Source organism: Macrosteles quadrilineatus, unplaced genomic scaffold (assembly GCF_028750875.1).
Source record: "Macrosteles quadrilineatus isolate MER2022 unplaced genomic scaffold, UCM_ALF_1.0 Scaffold_22__1_contigs__length_1958994, whole genome shotgun sequence".
NCBI lineage: Eukaryota > Metazoa > Arthropoda > Insecta > Hemiptera > Cicadellidae > Macrosteles > Macrosteles quadrilineatus.
In genome coordinates, this window is record NW_026542615.1 from 1,217,770 (window position 1) to 1,228,107 (window position 10,338).

A 10,338-nucleotide genomic window follows, 5' to 3' on the forward strand; every position below is an offset into this window, starting at 1 on the left:
TTGGTTCAATCGTTTTCACCTGAGGGCCGGGGATCATATTTCAAATCGCTAAAATATACCTTACTTGGTTGAAGGAGCATTGACGTCTGGAAATCTGACCAAAGTTGTTGTTTTTTTAACATTTTTCTATTAGGTACTAGGTACTAATTTTATGAATTAACCCAAACTAACTTTCACGATATACTTTTAAAATGTGTACTTCAATAAACGTTATACTTAAAATTATCCGTAAAATATCTAGTTAATAAATATATATATATTTTTAATTCTTGGTTGTGTAAAAATAGTGGTATGTACAATGCGGAATGGCATTTGATCATAACCTTAATACAAAGTCGTGGCTGGAAATGGTAGCAATAAAGCCATTTGATTCTCGTTGCAAATTGATGACAGTGTTCCTGTACATACTGTACGCCTGAGTTTTAATCTTTTGAAGGATTGGAATATCACTATATTGACTCTTTCTGTGACTTTATTATCACAATACAAATTATTGACCCAAAAACTATCCCGATGTTAAATCCTACAGCATTTTGAAGAGGTTTAATATTTTCTACACCTTTATTAGGTATTTCGAAGTTTATTATTATTTGTATCCACGTTTTTCATCTTATTTTTTCGTCAGCCTCCGGATTACGTTGAATATATTATAAAAATTGGTGTAAATACCTCCTTCTTAGTAATCCAAATGTTGTTGCAATGACGCAACTAGTTTCAACTTCTCGCGAAGACATCATCATGTCAAAATCCTAGACATGTTTTTTAGTTTGACAAAACTCGTTAGAGCTGTCATTGTGACGATCGTTCAAAGCTTTCTGTTAATTTTCATCTGATAACACGGTTCTGAAATCCTTATAAATCTAAGTAAAAAGGATTCTCTTTATCTAACAATAGATTTTAAATATGTATTTACATTGTTATTTCCCCTTTAGGAAAGTATACAATTTCGTCTTATTATTTAAAGGTTTGTATTGAATTTTCTAATCTTGTTAATGTATTAAATGTTTTGGGTCCTCATCCATAACACTTTTTTCAATTAGTATCATAGTTCGGGATACTTTAGGAGAGCTTCAAATGTGTTTATTATTCCACCCACCCCCATCTAAAGAAGCCATGTGCCTTCAAAATGGGCTGATATGTAAGGGATGTTCCAGAAGGGGCTGTTAATAACATAATGATCCCTTAAAGAAACCATTCCCACAAGTCCGCGTGATCAGTCTTCTTATTCCATCGGGGAATAATCTTTGTTAAATATCTCAGGTTTCAAAGTTATAGTAGCTTGATAATCAATATAAAAACTGTTTTATTAGCTTTGCAACTATGGTATTGTTTTGATATGGTCGTTATCGTTGGTTATCATGGGTTCGTATTTGTCTATGCTATAAATTACTACAATAAGATAATTTCCTAAGGCAATTCGTAATGGTCCTAATTTGGTAGTTCCAGACTAGAAGTAACACACTCTAACCAAGGTACCAACAAAATTCAACACATTTTTTTTGCTTGGCGTAAACGGCTTTGCAATTCCAAATCGCCCATTTTACGGAATTTCACTGGTAATAAAGCAAAAATACTAATTAAACATACTTATTACTATTTTACTCGTCACTACTATACTAAAAGTGGGGAGCGAGCTGGTTTAGTGGTTAGAGCACAAGATTTGGCTGGTATTAAAATTAAACTGGGTTGACATATTAATGTTTAGGTTTGTAAACAGGTAATTTTTTTATAAGTTTTGACTTGTATTAGAATAGTCTATTGCTTTGCAAGACAGAGTTAACTGTATAACATGTTATAAAAAAAATGTTCAATTTTAAATATTATGGTTGGGACTCTTCATCCGCAAAAATACTTTTTTAAGGTTGGTTTCACAATCACTTTTCTATAAAATAATAAATTAGACGAATCTGTAAACAATGGTCCATCGGTTTTTAATCCAATGATTAATGGCCGTGTAAAATCCATTTGAAACAAGAGTTAAGAGTTAAAAATTTTAGGTTCTGATTTACTTTTGAAATATTCGTTTCTAAAGCGATGTAGGCCTAATTTATATTATTTTGCATTAGATTATAGATTAATTTTAGAAGGGGTTATAATAAAACATAAGGCAAACACTATTTAAAAGTTGCTGTATAATAGTAAGATATTTGATCATAATTTGTTTGCGATTGTATTGTGTTTTTATTGCAATCTGCCGTTTATATTAGCACATTCTTATACTTATTTAATATGAAAGCAAACACACATAACGAGCCTATAACGATAGCACATTGAAAAACTGTTCACTCTTATATTATTGTATATGTATATACAGTAACAAGTAAAAATTGTAAGTAAACTACCAGAGGTAAACTACATTGTTACAGTGATTATCATTGTTGAGTTAGGGCTAGTGGAGGACTGTTGTTTTTCATTGCCTCCTTTATGATGTAGAATAGTTCCCTATAAACATTTATCTTGTCTGCACTGCGGTACAGGTTTCATTATAAAGTTGTGTAAGAATTGTTGATTTTGCATTCTTTCATGTTAGCTGCCACTGATCGATTAGAGCTATGTTGACGTATTAATGTTTAGGTTTTTATAAGCAGGTTATTTATCACTATTTTTCAATACATTATAAAATATTAAATGTACATGTCAAAGAAGGATACACATTTAATAGTTATATGTATTTTATTATAGTAATTACTTGAAATATTATACGTGAAAATTGAGGCACATTAATCTTTATCGAGGATCGCCTTCATATTTTTAGCTTAAGTATATAATTACTCTGCAACAGTGTCAACTTAATTAAAAAACGTGAGGTATAAGTGTATTCACTACCAATACAACTACCATTGATAAAAAGGTTTTCTACTTCAAACGTTTTTAATATGCCACGTATGGGACTCTTACTATAACAGTTTTAGAATTATGTTTCCGCAACGCTATAATCGTACAATGTAGAAATATATTCCTTTGTAAATTAAGATAAAGAAGAAAAAGATTATGTTTACATGACCTATAACTGTTTTAGTTGTGGAGCAATTCCGGTTTAATTCTTCCGTGCATTTTCTCAATATGATTCCAATATAAGGACTTACCTTAGTTACAAAAATACTGCACGGTTGAAAAATACTGTATCTTCTGATCCTTCATATTAATGGATAAAAACATGAATAAAAAACTAAAGGAGCATATTTAATTCCGTATACCTATATATTTAGCATTAGTACAAAAAATGATTTATCAATCAATTCAAGATAGGTCATAGCTAGTCTTGAATATGGCTTACTCAGTGGCTACATTGTCACCCAGAAGGTACTTCTCAATCATCCAGATATAATGTGAGAGGCAATGCATGCTTAATATAATAATCAGGCTGCAATCAGTAATATAATTCTGCGAGCTTCAAGTAAATTATTATTACCTTTTCTTAGCTCATCTTTAAAATAATGTATCCCGTTGTAGATTTTTCAAAGTTGAAGCTTGAACTGTAGTTATAGCTGATAAACAGGAACCAGGATACATTAAATCCCTTCACAATTATTCAAAAGGCATGTCCCACAAAGCATCAAAAACCAAATAGAGAACTATTATTGATATGGAAATGAACAAACCAATTTTATAGGGAAACATGATGATGCAAATGAAAAAAACATTTAATGGTAATTACTACAGCAACCAATTATGTTGTCCAGAGTAACACAAAATATTTGTTTGGGTGAATTTTAATTTTTAAAATAAGAAGTCAAACATGTCAAGCTATTGTCGAGTGGGGATTTTTACACTAAATCCATGTTATGCATTAAATATTATAATAACAGATGGAAATCAACAATTGACTAAACGTTTAATTTTTACAATGATAGAGAGCGTTCCACCATTGACAATATATCCATACTATTTTTTGTAGGATGGAAAAAATGGATACTAAATAACTATAATTAAAATAATAGTACAACTTTAGTTATTATATTGAAGATAAATAATGATTGTATTCGATTGTTTCAAGGCCATTAGTTTGAATGACACCGAAAGATAAATAGTTATCCTTAATTATAGCCATTATTGTAGCTTTTATTAGGTAAGAATAACAAAATATAACCTTTTTTGTTTCTTTATATTATGTAGTAGAATACAGTATGTAGAATATTTTCTTAAAAGTGACTATTGATTTGAAACTAGCCAAAGCAAGACTCATCTATTCATATATACTGTTAGTGGAAAGAATTTCAAATAATATAAAATCACTTTTGAAAAGTATAATCTAATTTTGGAATGAGGTAATTATAAACATATTTATGTCACAGTTTAGAATTGCCTTAATACATTTTTTCAATTAGGAAGTACACTAGGAAATTAATTATGTCTTTTATTGGGGTGAAAAAAATATGCTAAAGATGGTCAGTTAACTAGAGTGAAAGATAATTTGTAAACAATTTTATTAAAAACAATCAAAAAAGAGTTCAGTACATGTTTTTATAATAACCAACACAACCTTAGTTTATATTTTGTATTTAGGATAAAGTGTTATACATTACAGCTTCATCAACATAGCTGTTTTTGAGAGCTACACGAAGTTTCAAGTTTCGTAATTAAATTAGGGAACTTTGTTAAGGATAATCTCTTGACAGCATGTTCTACTACTTATGAGAACGTTTCGCTTTATATAAAACATCTACGTATTCCCATGCAGTCCTTATAGAGATTGTCAGTTTATTTATGTATCTTTCATTTCTTGAATGAGTGCTGTTAACACATTTTATCTAAGACCGTTTTTGAAACAGCCGTTTCAGTTCAGTTCTTAGAAATGAAAAGCTTCACTTAATAGCATTGTGTACATGCATAACAACATAGTTTTACTCATAACACGGGTAACGGACCAATGAGGTTCAAGGATTGTGAGAGAAGTAGTAAAATTGTAATGATGCGAGCTTCAACCAATCAGCTGTTCAGACCAGTGCAATTAGTGTTTGTTTGTTAATACAATGTTTCGTTGCATCACGGTCATTGGCAATGAGGGGTTAAAAACGAAAACATAACCTCTCCTAGAAGTTTTGAGTAGACATTTTTATTTATTAAACATTGTCGTAGGTAAAGTAGTGTACGCAGCTCACGTATTGTAGTATGTGAGTTTCAATATTATTAATATGAACCAACCTTTATAGCTTGAAGTTATTACTATTAACTAAAGTATAGTTATTAAAATTGATTTGAACAGAAAATACTGTATGATGAAAACGCAAATGTAAAGGATATTATTTAGAATTGAAAATACAGTTATATATTTTATAAAAAAAAATAGATTTTTAAATTATGTTAAATTATTAATAGCTGAATACAAGATCCTAACCGTAGAACAGGCACACTGCTAGTATTGAATACATTTTTAGAGTAACATAATGTATGACTAAATTTTGAAACTATTTCTAAAAGGGATTTAACTAAATTGAACTTCAGTGCACATTGTGATCATAAGCCTACCACAAAATGGTTTTAAACGTCGTTTGTGGAGCTTTTGTGGTGTTGCAATATGCTGTGGATTTGTTAATACTAACGATACTGCGGTGTTATAAGATCTTGAATGAGTCAGTAGTCCTAAATTGAATGCGTATTTACAATAAATATTATTATATCATTATCATACAAGTATAATGATTTGCACATAATGTGTACACTATTTAATTTGAGGAACCATTAAACACAAATTCACAAATCTATGACACAAACGTAAAAATAGTAAATTTAATTTTCTTTCATTTAAATGGGCTCATATATTTTTCCTATAAATATAAAAACAGATAGTGCTTAGTATTGTTAAAATAATGCACTATTAGTGTGGTACTGAACTTGTGTTTTAATATTGGACTTGACTTGACAACATGATTTAAGTTTAGATTTTTAGGACAACATAATGACATTAAAATCAGACGAAAATTACCCAAGTTATCGAGTTTCTCGGACATAAGGATATAAATCTACATATCAGTCTTATCATCCACATATAAACATTTTTGAATTTAGTTTTTGACCTCTGGGAACATAAAAATTCAAACTTAATTTGTACTGAGCCCAGACAGGTCTTACGTGCGACTTACGGTAATCGCTAATTTTATGAAGGAAAAATCGTTAAATATAAACTTCCTGAAACATACCTTGTAAGATAGGTATCATGATAACTATTTTAAAACTAAAACGCTTCATCTTACTAATATTTTAAATGTGAAATAATAGAATAAATTATAAATTTACAGAACATAAAAACATTAACCAATTTTAACACAGTTATAAAATTATACTCTGAATTTAAAATGTTATCAGTATAGGCCTGGCCTACATAGTAAAAGCAAGTGGAAAAATGGAATAAAAAAATAATCAACATTAATTTTTTTTCAGTTTGTGAAAATGGGTCGGCGGTAAAAAAATATGATATTTCCAGTACCTTGATCACTAACAATAAAGTAAGCACCTAATGAAGAAAACTGATACAGGTATTCTTCTTTGCAATACTGTTGTATGTACACAACGATATATTTGACTTTGATATTTATATATTTGAAAACTCCAAAATCTTAATGTGTAACAAAATATGATATCCTGAATATTCTTACTTGATAGCATTTAAATTGTGAAGTATTCGTGTAACAACAAGATGAGGTTTTAAATTTCAATTAACAAAACTAAACATTACATGTATTATGTTTTTTTTGTACTTTCTACTGAAGGTCCATAAATATTTGACTAGTACTAGATTATATTTAATGTTGTGTACATCATAAGTATTTTCAGCATAAGTATTTTTTATACTGTAGCTAGTTGCTTTGTAGCTAGTCTTTGTAGCTAGTTATCAGTAGCTTGTAGGCTTCGAAGGCTACTACTACCTTAGAATCAGATACGTGGAAAGTCGTTTCAGTACAAATACTATTACTTTTAGTATTCATTTTAATATGTGGGTAATTATTCAATTATCGTTTGATCTTCGCACTATTAGTATTTAGTACATTAAGCTACTATGGTGGATAACAAAGTCAATTATATGAGTGAACTGGTAATATCCCAGTGTGTGGAACATGATGACGTTAATCTGACGCAATGGACGCTCTTAAATTGGTTCATTTTCAGAAATGTCTACTATGTCAACCAAGTACAATTATTATGAGCAGAAACTGTGTGATAATTAGGCTAATGTCGTAAAGTGGTCATATATTTTATTTTCAATTGCATTTTAATTTATGCTTACTAATTTTACATTCACATAAAGGTTAATCTGTGGATCATCAATATTCAAACAGAACGCATGAATTTCAATCCTTACAAGTACCGTAATTATCACATTTAATACCTTAAGAAAAAAAAACTATTTAGGTAACCTACTTCAATTATTATTTTATACATAATACATTGATTGGTGCAGCATTTATCATACTTATTAAAAGTGCTACTTGTCACATCTAAGAATATATTGTATCTTAATGTATACAATGCTTAATTATTCATGCTTGCTTGAACAAACACTTTCCTTCCAAAATTACGTTCAAATCAATCATATCAAATCAAAAATTCTTTATTGCCGTATAAAACACAGTAACATGTATGGCTTGAGTCACATTATTCAAATACAATACAATAAATAAAATACAACATTCATATAAGTAACAAACCTCTTTACCACCTATTTTTAACATAATTTTCTACAGAATAAAAACATTTTTCGATTAGAAATATTTTAATTTTTCGTTTGAATAAGCTGATGTCACTTATTGACTTAAGCTTGTTGGGCAGCGAGTTTAACAACATTTAGTCCAGGACCTGACTAGGGTTCTGTGTGCATGTCGTGTATAGTGAATTTTACTTTTGCATTTCAATATAGGTGTCTTAGGAAGTGTTTTCCACTCGGGTGTCAAGTTCGCACCTGGTACGTTTTCGAGCTATGACGTCATCAAGATGGCGGCTCAGCAATTTTTGAATGCGTATATTTCACGAACCGTTTAATGGATCAGGATGATTTATTTTTTGTTTGAAAGATATTTTTACACCCTATCTTTCTTGTATTTACACTTTTGTTGTAAACTTAATATTTATCTCACTATATTAAAAAACGTGTTTTTTATTATTATTATATTTATTGTTTTGCTTATAACTTCTTAACCGCTGATAAAATCAAATACCACACATTGCAAAAGTTGCAGATGATTCTATACCCTTTCCAATGATACCAAACAATATGTGATTAGACCTAAAGATAAAGCAAAGAGATTGAATAAATCGTAAACGAACACTGAAAGTGGTGTACGTTCCGGGAAAGATTTAGTCCTGGACATGACTAGAATTCTGTGTGCATGTCGTGTATAGAGAATTTTGCTTTTCCATTTCAATATAGGTGTCTTAGGAAGTGTTTTCCACTCGGGTGTCAAGTCCGCACCTGGTACGTTTTCGAGCTATGACGTCTTCAAAATGGCGGCCATTGATTTTTTTAAATCGTATATTTCGCAAACTATTTGTCGGATCGGAATGAATGTTTTTTTGTTTGAAAGATAATTTTAAATGCTACCTGTTTTACATTTACACATTTGTTGTATGTTTAGTACATTCTTCGTAATTTTGCAAAAACCTGTATTTTTAAATATTTTTGAGTTGTTTTTGTTTGTAACGTTTTATTGATACAATTTATCAAAAACCACCAATGAAAAAAGTTGTAGAACATTTTAAAATCTTTACAAAAATACCAAATTCGATATGTTTTACTCAAAAGATTACGTCAAGAAACTAGATAAATCTCATAAAAACACCAATTTTGGCGCAAAAACGCCTATTAGTCCGGCCTCTAGGGCAGTTCGCAAGTCTTATAAAAACAGTTTCGCCATTCAATGTTGATGTACGTGTCTAAATAAGGGTTTTCAACTCGGGTGTCACGTCTGCACCCACTGCAGTTTCCGGTTATGACGTCATTAAAATGGCGGAACAGGGCTATATTAAAAATAACGATATTTTACATACCATGTATTGGATCGGAATGAACTTTTTTTGTTTGAAAGATAAGTTTACATGCTATCTTTCTTACATTTGCACTTTTGTTTTATGTTTAGTACATTTTTCGTAATTTTGCAAAAACCTATATTTTTAAACATTTTTGTGTTATTTTTGTCGATAACGTTTTATTGATACAATATATCAGAAATAACTTAAAAACAAAGTTGTAGCACGTTAAAAGAGCTTTACAAAAATACCAAATTCGATATGCTTTACTCAAAAGATCACGTCAAGAAACTAGAAAATCGTACAAAACAACCTAATTTTGCGCAAAAACGCATATAAATCTCAATCCATGCAAATGGAAATTCGCTTAGTCGAAAGGATTGCTGCACTGGGGGTATTTATATAGTGGAAACATTCCTATGGACTAATTACATTGATTTGTTGTGCTTTTATTTGCATAAAAGAGGGTAATGGTCTTATTTTAAGTAAAATAGCTGGTGAAATCGTAACATGTAGCAATTTTTAAGACATCATAACCGGAAACTGCAGTGGGTCCAGACGTGACACCCGAGTTAAAAACACTTCTTTAGACACATACATCAACATTGAATGGTAAAACTGTCTATATATGACTCGAACACAGCCATCGATGTCGGATTTATATGCGTTTTTGCGCAAAATTAGGTTGTTTTGTACGATTTTCTAGTTTCTTGACGTGATCTTTTGAGTAAAGCATATTGAATTTGGTATTTTTGTAAAGCTATTTTAACGTGCTACAACTTTGTCTATAAGTTATTTCTGATATATTGTATCAATAAAACGTTATCGACAAAAATAACACAAAAATGTTTAAAAATATAGGTTTTTGCAAAATTACGAAAAATGTACTAAACATAAAACAAAAGTGCAAATGTAAGAAAGATAGCATGTAAACTTATCTTTCAAACAAAAAAAGTTCATTCCGATCCAATACATGGTATGTAAAATATCGTTATTTTTAATATAGCCCTTTCCGCCATTTTAATGACGTCATAACCGGAAACTGCAGTGGGTGCAGACGTGACACCCGAGTTGAAAACACTTATTTAGACACGTACATCAACATTGAATGGCGAAACTGTCTTTATAAGACTTGCGAACTGCCCTAGATGCCGGACTAATAGGCGTTTTTGCGCCAAAATTTGTGTTTTTATGAGATTTATCTAGTTTCTTGACGTAATCTTTTGAGTAAAACATATCGAATTTGGTATTTTTGTAAAGATTTTTAAATGTTCTACAACTTTTTTCATTGGTGGTTTTTGATAAATTGTATCAATAAAACGTTACAAACAAAAATAACTCAAAAATATTTAAAAATACAGGTTTTTGCAAAATTAC